Genomic DNA, 12,048 nt, shown 5'->3' on the forward strand with positions numbered 1-12,048 from the left:
AATTTATCCATTTCATCCAGGTTGTCGAATTTGTTGGCGTATGGTTTTTCATACTATTTTCTTTTAATTGTTTATATTTCTGTGGTGGTTATTTTTCTCTCATTTGTGATTTTATTTGGGTCATTTTTTTTCTTGATATGGCTGGCTGGAGGTTTATCAATTTTGTTCTTTTCAAAGAACCAGCCCCTGGCTCACTGTTGTGTTCTATTGTTTTATTAGTTTCTATGTAATTTATTTCTGCTCTAGTCTTTATTATTTCCTTCCTTCTGCTGTTTTGGAGTTTTGCTTGTTGTTCTTTTTCTAACTCCTCTCAGTGTAAGTTTAGGTGGTTTATTTGAGATCTCTCTTGCTTCTTGAGGTGGGCCCCTTTGCTATAAACTTCATTCTTAGAACCGCTTTTGCCACATCCAAGAGGTTGTGTTCTCGTTTCATTTAATATCTGCTCATTTCCATGTACTTTTTTTTTTTACATTTTATTTATTTATTTGAGAGTAAGAGAGAGAGCACGAGCAGGGTGAAGGGGAAATAGAGAAGCAGACTCCGTGCTGAGCAGAGAGCTGGGTGTGGGACTTGATCCTGGGACTCCAAGATCATGACCTGAGCCGAAAGCAGACACTTAACTGACTGAGCCACCCAGGCGCCCTTCCATGTACTTTTTAAATTTCTTCTTTTTATCTCCTGGTTGACCCATTCATTGTTTAGTGGCATGTTGTTTAACCTCCATGTATTTGTGGTCTTTCTAGATTTTTTCTTGTGGTTTGAGACTTCAGGTTTCACAGCATTATGGTCAGAAAAGATATATAGTATGACTTGTAACTTTCTGTTATTTGTTGAGGCTTGTTTTGTGGCCTACTAATGTGATCTCTGTTTTGAAGAACATTCCATGTGCACTTGAGAAGAATGCGTATCTTGCTGTTTTAGGGTGGAATGTTCTGAATATATCTGTTAAATCAGTCTTTCCCAGAGTGTCATTCAGACGTTGTTTCCAGGCCACCTGGGTGGTACAGTTGGTTAAGCGTCTGCCTTCAGCTCACGTCATGATCCCAGGGTCCTGGGATCGAGGCCCTCATCGGGCTCCCTGCTCAATGAGGAGTCTGCTTCTCCCTCTCACTCTTTCTCTCTGCTCTCCCTCTCTCTCTCTCTCATATAAATAAATCTTAAAAAGAAGAAAGAAAGACATTGTTTCCTTGTTGATTCTCTGTTTGGATGATCTACCCATCAATGTAAGTAGGGTGTTCAAGTCCCCTATTATTGTATTATTATCGATTAATTCCTTTATGTTTGTTATTTATGTTTTATGTATTTGGGTGCTTCTGTGTTGGGTGCATAAATATTTACAGTCTTGGGGTGCCTGGGTGGCTCAGGTGGTTAAGTGACTGCCTTCGGCTCAGGTCACGATCCTGGAGTCCCCGCATTGGGCTCCTTGCTCAGCCGGGAGTCTGCTTCTCCCTCTGACCTCCTTCCCTCTCATGCTCTGCCTCTCTCTCATTCTCTCTCTCTCTCTCTCTCAAGTAAAAAAATAAAACCTTTAAGATAAATGAAACACCAGAATTTAAGCCCTCCTGGTTGCCAAAGGTCATGAAGTTTGACCCCTCTCACTTTTCGAGCCAGTTGCTATGGGGATTCATTTCCCCCTGCACTCCCCTGTTTGCTAGTCTGTCTGTTGCCCTTCCCTGTGACCCTGGTCCTTTTCCACAGCAATGGCTACAATCTATTTCTTTCCCAAGCTGGGTCTCTGCATTTCCTACTTTCTTCAGTGTGGCCTGTTCTCTACCTTTAGTTGTGAAGTTTGTTCTGCCTGAAGTTTGTTCTTCAGGTCAGTTTCTGAGGTATTTAGGATGATATGATAGTTATTTACTTGTATTCCTGGGTCGACGCAAGCCTAGCGTCCTCCCACTCTGCTGCAGTCTTCCTGTCCTTGGTCCTGGAATGATAGTGTAAGGTTGTGGAGAGAGTTATACAGCCAGATGTGCCATGACTCTCAAAGGGACAGAAATGGTTTATTTGTGACTGGTGAACTTCACCATGGGGTGCAAGGAGAAAGCTTCCCTCGTCCTCCCCTCCCCATCTTTGGTATTCAGAGTATGAGATAAGAAGTAGTCTTCTTCTGGAGAAGACCACAGGAAGGAGCCTCAGTGAAGTCAGGGGATGAAAGGGAACATGCAGTTAAGAAAACCAGGGTGTAGTGTAGTTTGTTTCTCATGAAACAGGGGCTCCAGAGGGCATAGTGGAAAAGGCTCTGAGAAAAGGAAACAGAGGGGAAAACAGGTTGGGGCTGTATGTGGATTAAACAGAGCATCTGGAGCTCTCATATAAGATATTAGTTCCTCCCCAATCTTGTGAAGTTGGCAACACCTACTCTACTGTAATTTTTTTTTCTTTGATGCCATTCTTTTTTTTTTTTTTAAGAGGTAGGAGGAGGAGGGGCAGAGGGAGAGGGAGGGAGAGAATCGTAAGCAGGCTCCACACCCAGCGTGGAGCCCGATGTGGGGCACAACCTCACAATCCCAAGATCATGACCTGAGCCAAAATCAAGAGTCAGACACAACCCACTGAGTCACCCAGGCTCCCCTCTTTAATGCCATTCTTAATGTGCTTCATTGCAACCAATTTTAGTTTCACTTGAACATATTTCTCTTACTTTCTTTTCTCCTTAAAATCTATAAAATTAGATTGGTATGTCTCCAAGTAAATACTCTTTCTAACCCTTATGAAGTGTCCTCATTCTATAGCTAAAATGCTGCCATTCCAATATCTTCAATCTGGACCAAAAGGCCAAATTGATTTTTCTTTTTTTTTTTTTAAGATTTTTTTTTTTTAATCTGACAGAGCAAGCGAGAGAGCACAAACGGGGAGCAGCAGAGGGAGAGGGGGAAGCAGGCTTCCTGCTGAGTAGGGAGCCCAATGCCAGGCTCGATCCCAAGACCTCCAGATATGACTGGAGCCAAAGGCAGACACTTAACCCGCTGAGCCACCCAGCCACCCCCCCCACCACCAAACTGATTTTTCTAATGCTATCAAAGAGCTATGCATTCACTTCTGCTCATATCCTCCTTGCTCTCCCAAAACCCCTGCCTTCACCTAGATGAAGAGGTAGAAATGCTCCCTTCTGCTCTCAAGAGCTTCAGCTTTTGGCTAGGCACCATTCCATACAAGTGCTTTGCAAATGAGTTGTAGAAGTGCTATTCAACCCTGTGGGAAGCACCGGGAGCAAACAGAGCTCAGAAAGTTTGACAGAGGTTCTTTGACACACTCCAGATTCACAGTTTGGAAAAACAGCACCTCATCCCCTTTGAGAATGGCTTTATATACGGTATTTCATTTTTGTACACATAATGTATAGTACAAAAATTGAAATCTACAAAAAAGGTGTGTGGAAAGAGTAAGTTTCCCTTCCTTTGCTTTCCTCCAATTCACTTACCCTCCCTAGAAGCAATAGCAGTTGTCATTTTCTTATGTATTCTTCCAAATAATCTATACATTTGTCAACATATATCTGTACTTTAAAAAAATCCCCACAAATTGTAGCACTATGTGGCCACCGATGTTGTACTTGGCTTTTTTTCTCTTCATAGTACATCCTGGAGTTCTTTCCAAGTTAGTCCACGTAGAGCCACTCTTTGTTTCTGTGACTACATGCTGTTATATGCTAACTGTACCATTGTTTGTTTTAACCACTTCCCTCCTGGTGAACGTCTAGGTTGCTTCCAACCTTTTGCTCTCTTGCAAACAATGTTTCAGTGACTCTTTTTGTATGTGTGTCATTTTAAACATCTATTTACAGAATATATATATATGTATATGAACAAATACACACTCTATAGAGAATAAATAAATATAGAAAACATCCCTCAAAGTGGAATTTCTAGATCAAAGGCCATGACACTATCCTTTTTGATTGGCCTCAAAGAGGCTCTATCCAGTGATCTCTTGAACACTGTGGCAACAAGCCATCCACTTCCACGAAGTCTCTGCTATTCCTGCCAAGCGCAACTGTTTCCACTTCTTTTTGTTTCCACTTACAGAATCCTCCCTCTTCTTCTGTGGAGTATGTGATAAAACATCTTGTCTAGTGAGTACCTACAAATCCCTCATGGAGAATTCTTCATATCTGGGGTGTAACATGGCTGGTTCAGTGTGTTTTTCTTTTCGTGTTCTTCTATGTATCATTATAACTTCAGTCATGAAAACCCTCTGCTGACCTCCTAGTGTCTTCTCCCTTTTCTCTTTGCCCTATGACTTGCTTCTCCCTCTCCTTCTTTTCCTTCTTACTCTCTTTTCCCTTTTCCTTTTTTTTCTTAGTAAAGATTTTATTTATTTATTTGACAGAGACAGACACAGCGAGAGAGGGAACACAAGCAGAGGGAGTGGGAGAGGGAGAAGCAGGCTTCCCGCTGAGCAGGGAGCCCCATGCGGGGCTCGATGCCAGGACCCTGGGATCATGACCTGAGCCAAAGGCAGATGCTTAATGACTAAGTCACCCAGGTGCCCCTCCCTTCTCCTTTCCTACACCTCTTCTCCCCTCTTCCTCCTCCTCCTTTGTGATTTTTTTTTTTTAATGTGCCAGCTTGGCTAGGTTATGGTCCCCAGTTACTGAGTCAGATTTATCTTGGTGTTGCTGCAAAGGTATTTTGTAGATATGATTAAAATCCATAACCGTCTAGCTGTTGGTGTGAAGGTATTTTTATATGTGATTAACATTTAAATAAGTAGACTTTGAAAAAAGTAGATCACTCTTAAAAAAAAAACCATAACCTGTTATCTTTCATCAAGGAGAGTATCCACCAAAAGGGGAGATTATGCTAGAAAAACTGGGTGGGTCTGATTCAATCAATTGAAAGGCCTTAAGAACAGAGCTGGGGCTTCCCTGATGAAGAAGATATTCCTCATTGTGAACAGCAGCTTCAGCCTGTGCCCAAGTGTTCCAGCCTACCCGTCTTGATGGCCTGCCCTCTGGATTTTGGACTTGCCTAACCAACCCCCACAACTATGTAAGCCCATTTCTCGTAATACATTTCTTTTTTTTTTAAGATTTTATTTATTTATTTGTCAGAGAGAGCGAGAGAGCACAAGCAGGGGGAACGGCAGGCAGAGGGAGGGGGACAAGGAGACTCCCCCTGAGCAGGGAGCCAAATGCAGGACTGGATCCCAGGACCCTGGGATCATGGCCTGAGCCGAAAGCAGACACTAAATCGACAGAGCCACCCAGGCACCCCTTATTTATTTATTTGACAGAGAGAACACATAAGTAGGCAGAGCAGCAGAGGGAGAGGGAGAAGCAGGCTCCCTGCTGAGCATGGAGCCCAATGAGGGGCAATCCCCCAAGCTGAAGCGAGACGCTTCATCGACTGAACCACCCAGGTGCCCCATCATATTATGTATTGTAACTATGATATAATGACAATAGCTCTTTACATCTGTGGTCTTCCTTCTGAAAACTCATAATCTCAGTCTCATCAGGAGAAAAACACCAGAAGAATCCTAATTGAGAGGCATTCTACAAAACACCTGACCAGCACTCCTTGGAATTCTTAAGGTTATGGTGTCCCTGGGTGGCTCATTCGGTTAAGCCTCTGCCTTCGGCTCAGGCCATGATTTTAGGGTCCTGGCATTGAGCCCCGCATCAGGCTTTCTGCTCAGCAGGGAGTCTGCTTCTCCCTCTGGCCCTCCTCCTCCTCATCCTCTCTCTCTGTCAAATAAATAAATAAAATATTTTTTTAAAAAGAATTGTTAAAGTCATCAAAACAAAGAAAGTTGGAGAAAAACCATTACAGCCAAGAGGACATGAGGAGTAAGTGTAATGTGGTGTTCTGGATGAGATTCTGGAACCAAACAAGGTAAAAACTAAGGAGGTCTGAATAAAGTGTGGACTTTGGCTAATAAAGATGTATCAATATTGGTTCATTAACTATAACAAATATACTATAGTCATGTGAGATGTTAATAGTAGGGGAAGCTGGGGGTGCCTGGGTAGCTCAGTGGGTTATAGCCTCTGCCCTCAGCTCAGGTCATGATCCCGGGGTCCTGAGATTGAGCCCTGCATCGGGCTCTCTGCTCTGCGGGGAGCCTGCTTCCTCCTCTCTCTCTCTCTGCCTGCATCTCTCCTACTTGTGATCTCTGTTTGTCAAATAAATAAATAAAATCTTTAAAAAATAGTAGGGGAAGCTGGATGTTGGGTGTACAGGAACTCTGTACTGTCTTCTTAGTTTTTTTGCAAATAGAAAACTTTTCAAAAAAAATTAAGTTTATCTATGGAGGTAATAGAAAGATCAGTGGTTTCCAGAGGTTCAGTGAGAGGAAGGAAGAGGGGTTGAGTAGGTAGAGCACAGGGGGTTTTTAGGGCAGTGACACATACTTTATGATAGTGTAATGGGAAAATGCCATTATATGTTTGTCAAGGCCAATAGAAGGTGCAACATAAAGGGGGAGCCCTAATGTAAACTATAACTTATTAGACTATAACTATCAATTTTGGCTCATGAATTCTAACAAACGTACCATGCTGTTGCAAGATGCTCCTAATTGGGAAAACCGTGCCCCTGTGAGTGGAAATAGGTAAAGGTGGAGAGAGTAAGTTGGGTACATCAAACTTTACGTAGTATCTGCCCAATTATTCTGTAAATGTAAAACTGCATGAAAAGAATTAAGTCTACTGAAATAAATGGAGGGGGATGCCTGGGTGGCTCAGGAGGTTGAGCATCAGACCCTTGATTTCAGCCTAGCTTACAATCTCAGGGTTGTGAGATCAAGCCCTGCATCAGGCTCTGCACTCAGTGGGGAGTCGGCTTCTCTCTCCCCCGACCCCCTCCTCCGTCTCCCTCTGCCCCTCCCCCTGCTCACATGCTCCCTCTCTCTCTAAAATAAATAAATAAATCTTTAAAATTTTAAAATAAGGGGCTCCTGGGTGGCTCAATCAGTCAACCATCTGCCTTTAGCTCAGGTCATGGTCCTGGGGTCCTGGTGTCGAGTCCCATGTTGGTCTCCTTGCTCAGTGGGGAACCTGCCTCTCCCTCTGCCCCACCCACCCACTTGTATTCTCTCCTTCTCTCTCTCTCTCAAATAAAATCTTTAAAAAAGAGAAAGGGTATATTTATGTAATATTTTTTCTAGTGTATATTCTAGGGGTAGAACTGCTGAGTCATATGGTATAACCATGTTTAGATTTATTAAATGTCAACATGCTTTCAAAATTGTTATGGGGTGCCTGGGTGACCCAGTCAGTTAAGCGTGTGATGGGGTGCTTGGGTGGTCCAGTCAGTTAAGCGTCTGACTTTTTTTTTTTTTAAGATTTTATTTTATTGATCTGTCACAGAGAGTACAAGCAGGGGAGCTGCAGGCAGAGGGAGAAGTAGGCTCCCTACTGAGCAAGGAGCCTGATGCAGGACTTGATCCCAAGACCCCCCGATCATGACCTGAGCTGAAGGCAGATGCCTGACCGACTGGGGTACCCAGATGCCTGCATCTGACTTGATTTCAGCCCACTGCTCAGTTCCAAAGCTGAGTCTCAGCAGGTGTTTTTGATTGGAAGAGCCTAAGTTCCCGGATGGTGTCCTGTCCACAAGGGAGGCTGGTGAAGAGTTCTGACTCTTACATGAGGTAGGCAGAGCTCATAAGGCAGAAATTCTTCTATAGATAGAAAGGCTATTCAAGTAATGAGGACAGCCACAAGTGTGACCCAGATGGTGCTGCAGTCAAGTAGCATAAGGCGTACAAGAGTTTTGGGGTGGTGAGGCGCCTGGGTGGTTCAGTTAGTTAAGCATCTGCCTTGGCTCAGGTCATGATCCCAGGGTCCTGGGATAGAGCCCCGCATTGTCAGGCTCCCTGCTCAGTGGGAAGCCTGCTTCTCCCTCTCCCACTCCGCCTGCTAGTGTTCCCTCTGTCTCTCCCTGTCAAATAAGTAAATAAATAAAATCTTTTTTTAAAAAAAGGATGACGAGGGACGCCTGGGTGGCTCAGTTGGTTAAGCAGCTGCCTTCGGCTCGGGTCATGATCCCAGCGTCCTGGGATCGAGTCCCACATCGGGCTCCTTGCTCCGCAGGGAGCCTGCTTCTCCCTCTGACTCTGCCTGCCATTCTGTCTGCCTGTGCTCCCTCTCGCTTGCTCTCTCTCTGACAAAAAAAAAAAAAAAAAAAAAAAAAAAAGGATGACGAGTTCCATTGTGAACATAGGGACTGTGAGGTGTCTGTGGAACACGCACATACAGATGTCTAGTGGGGGGTGAGATATTGAGGGTTTTTTTTTTTTTTAATGTTTATTTGGCAGAAAGAGAGACCACAAGTAGGCAGAGAGGCAGACAGAGAGGAAGAGGCAGGCTCCCTGCTGAGCAGAGAGCCCGATGCGGGGCTCCATCCCAGGACCCTGGGATCATGACCCAAGCCAAAGGCAGAGGCTTAACCCACTGAGCCACCCAGGCGCCCCGATATTTGAGGTTCTTAACACACAGGTAGCCGCTAAAACAGGACTGAGTGGGATGGTCCGGAGAGCCTGCAGAGTGACATGAGAAGATGTAAGAGAGAGCCCTGGTGTGGGAAATAAAACTTCCCCAGGTTTCTCAGTGACCCTGTAAAAAACCCTAGCCCCCAGGATGTATACAATAATACAGATTAGGGGCGCCTGGGTGGCTCATTCTTTAAGCATCTGCCTTTGGCTCAGGTCATGATCCTCGGATCGAGCCCCACATAGGGCTCCCTGCTCGGCGGGGAGCCTGCTTCTCCCTCTCCCACTCCCTCTACTTGTGTTCCCTCTCTCACTGCCTCTCTCTCTGTCAAATAAATAAATAAAATCTTTAAAAAATAATAATAATACAGATCGAAAATATTTGCTCTCATTTCCCCTAGATACATTTCACTTTTCACGTACCATGAGGCTATCTTTAGCCATTTGTCTAGCTAACTGCTCTGATCCGAGTGGATAATAAAACTTCTCTTATCTCCCTAAGAGAGTCAAAGGGTCACAGCCAGGATTAAGTCCCCTGGAGAAGCTCCCAAGGTGTCAGGAAGATGAGCATTATTTCCCTAAGTATTAACACTTCAAAAGGGATGAAGCCTAGAACTCAGAGACAGCTCTAGGCTGTAAAAACTGGAGATAACAGGGCTTAGCTGGCCTTTGGAAAGACGTTAACTTTACCGAACAGTTCCTGTCAGAACCAGGATCCTTTACTTCCAACCTCCTAGAAGCAAAAGTTTTCTCTCTCAGAAGGGAGCAGGATGTCTGATATATATATATATATATATATATATATATATATATATATACTATAAAATATAAATTTTTGAAGATTTTGTTTATTTATTTGATGGAGAGAGACCAATGAGGGGCTTGATCCCAGGACCCCTGGATCATGACCTGAGGCAAAGGCTCAGACTGAGCCACCCAGGCATGTGTATGTGTGTGTGTGTGTGTGTGTGTATTTTTTAAAAAATAAAATTTAAAAATAATCATATATATATGATTATTTTTAAATTTTATTTTTTCATTATTTTCACTTAGCCAACATATAGTACAAGTTTTTGTTGTAGTGTTCAACCATTCATTAGTTGCATATAATACCCAGTGCTCATCACATCCTGTGCCCTCCTTAATACCCATCACCCGGTTACCCCATCTCCCAAGCCCCCTTCTATAAGCCTCAGTTTCTTTCCCTGAGTCCAGAGTCTCTCATGGTTTGTCTCCCTCTCTAATTACATTTTATTTTTTTAGGGCACCTGAGTGGCTCAGTTGGTTGAGCGACTCTGCCTTTAGCTCAGGTCATGATCTTGGGAGTCTCAGGATCCAGTCCTGTGTCGGGCTCCCTGCTCAGTGTGGGGAGTCTGCTTCTCCCTCTGACCCTCCCCCCCTTCGTGTTCTCTCTCTCTCTCTTTCTCTCTCTGAAATAAAGAAAATCTTTAAAAATAAACAAATACATTTTACTTTTTAAATTTAAATTTAATTACCCAGGTGCCCCTGTTTTGTTTTGCTCTTAATGAGAGTTTAAACACATGTTTAAGGCTGAGGACGAGGCACCACTGATTGAAATCAGAAAAAGAAGGGATACTTGTTGGAGGAGGATTCTGAAGGAGATTGAAAAAATATGGCACTTAGGGCACAGGGGGGATGGGTGGGCCTGGAATAGAAAGTGCGATGGAGATCAGGATGGGTGTGAATGCAGTGTTGTTTGTAGAGAGATTCAGCTGAGGCGGAAGACCAGGGATTTACAGTGGCCCAGTTTGTATGGTTTTGTGGATTTTCTGCAGCAGGGTGAAAACACATGATTAAAGTGTAAGGGCCTACTTAGCCAGAGCGAGCCATTTTGTTGTTTATGCAGTAAACTTAGGTTGAACCTGCCCCTTCCCCCCAAGAGAAAAGCGCTTAGAAACAGAACTGGTGAAATATGACTGACCAGCCCCTGATAACGGAGCCCACATACAAGGACGAGTCCGGCCAGATGGAAACGTCCAATCAGTGAAAGGGCATGTATTACCTCCCTACCCGCCAAGGATGAGCCAGGCCAGGTGGAAACGTCCAATCAAGGGAAAGCACACGTATTACCGGCCAAGGAGTGTGAGCCCCGCCTTTTGGGCTCCAGACAAATTCTAGCCAAGGTCATAGGCTGAATTAGATGACTATCATGGGGTAGAGTGTAATTCCATTGGCCACCTGTGTGTGGCCAGGCTCAACCACATGGCCTTTACTCTATAAAAGTTAGTCCGTGAGGCTGGGAGGGGTCGCCTCAGTGCAAGAGATGGCCCTGGCCGGTCAGTTTGATTCGCGATGCTTGGCGTGAAATAAAGCTTTGCTTGACATTTGCTTTGTATTAGTCTCGTCCTTTTGTCTATGGGCCCTTTCAAAAGAAGGGGAGAGGGTGGTTTTCAGTACTGACCCAAGGTGAGAGGTTTGTAGGGCTGGTTCAGCAGACAGGAATGCGAAGGGGATTGAGAGTGGTGGTTAGAGTATATATAGTTCAGGTGATCAAGCACGGGGTTAAGAAAGGTTGAGAAGGGGGTGCTGGATGGCTCAGTGGGTTAAATGTCTGCCTTTGGCTCAGGTTGTGATCCCAGGGATCGAGCCCCGAGGGGGGTCTCCCTGCTCAGCAGGGAGCCTGCTTTTCCCTCCCTCTGCTGCTCCTGCTGCTTGTGCTCTCTCTCTCTCTCTCTCTCTCTCTCTCAAATTAAAATAAAATAAAATCTTTAAAAAAAAAAAAAAAAAGGATTGTCTAGGTAGACTGGGATGGAGGGGATGGCCGGCCATTCCTGATAGAAGGAGATTGGGAAAAGGCATGGTTGGAAGTGTGGAACAGCCTGATGTCTTCAGGCAGCCAGAACCAGCATGAGCGTGAGCACAGGGAAATGGCAGGAGATGCGGCTGGATCAGCGGGAGGAGCTGATTCGGGATGGACAGCCCCACAGAACTTTGCAGCAGAGTACTGACTCAATTCTGATCTGCATTTATTTTATTTTATTTATTTTTAAAGCTCTTTTTTTTTTTTTTTTTTTTTTTTGAGAGCGGAGCAAGACTGCGAGTGATGGGGTGGGGCAGAGGGCGGGGGAGAGAGGTCTTAAGCAGACTCCCCCCTGAGCACAGGCCTCCATCCCACAAACCTGAGATGGTGACAAGAGCAAGAAATCAAGAGTCAGGGAGCCTGGGTGGCTCAGTGGGTTAAGCCGCTGCCTTCGGCTCAGGTCATGATCTCAGGGTCCTGGGATCGAGTCCTGCATCGGGCTCTCTGCTCAGCAGGGAGCCTGCTTCCTCCTCTCTCTCTCTGCCTGCCTCTCTGCCTACTTGTAATCTCTCTCTGTCAAATAAATAAATAAATCTTTAAAAAAAAAAAAAGAAAAGAAAAAGAAAGAAATCAAGAGTCAGAGGCTTCACAGACTGAGCCACTGGGCGCCCCTCTGATTGGTATTTTAGATCGTCTCAGGTGAATTGTGGAACCTTAGGGTCAGGTAGGGCTAGAGACCAGTGAGTGGGCTGCTGTAGTTGCCTAAGCCAGGACCCAGGGGGAGTGGCAGTGGGCGGGGGAGAGGAATTCCAGAGCTATTTTGATACAACACGTGTTCCTTTCAGTGTGCA

This window comes from Mustela lutreola, chromosome X, assembly GCF_030435805.1.
Source record: "Mustela lutreola isolate mMusLut2 chromosome X, mMusLut2.pri, whole genome shotgun sequence".
Classification (NCBI taxonomy): Eukaryota; Metazoa; Chordata; class Mammalia; order Carnivora; family Mustelidae; genus Mustela; species Mustela lutreola.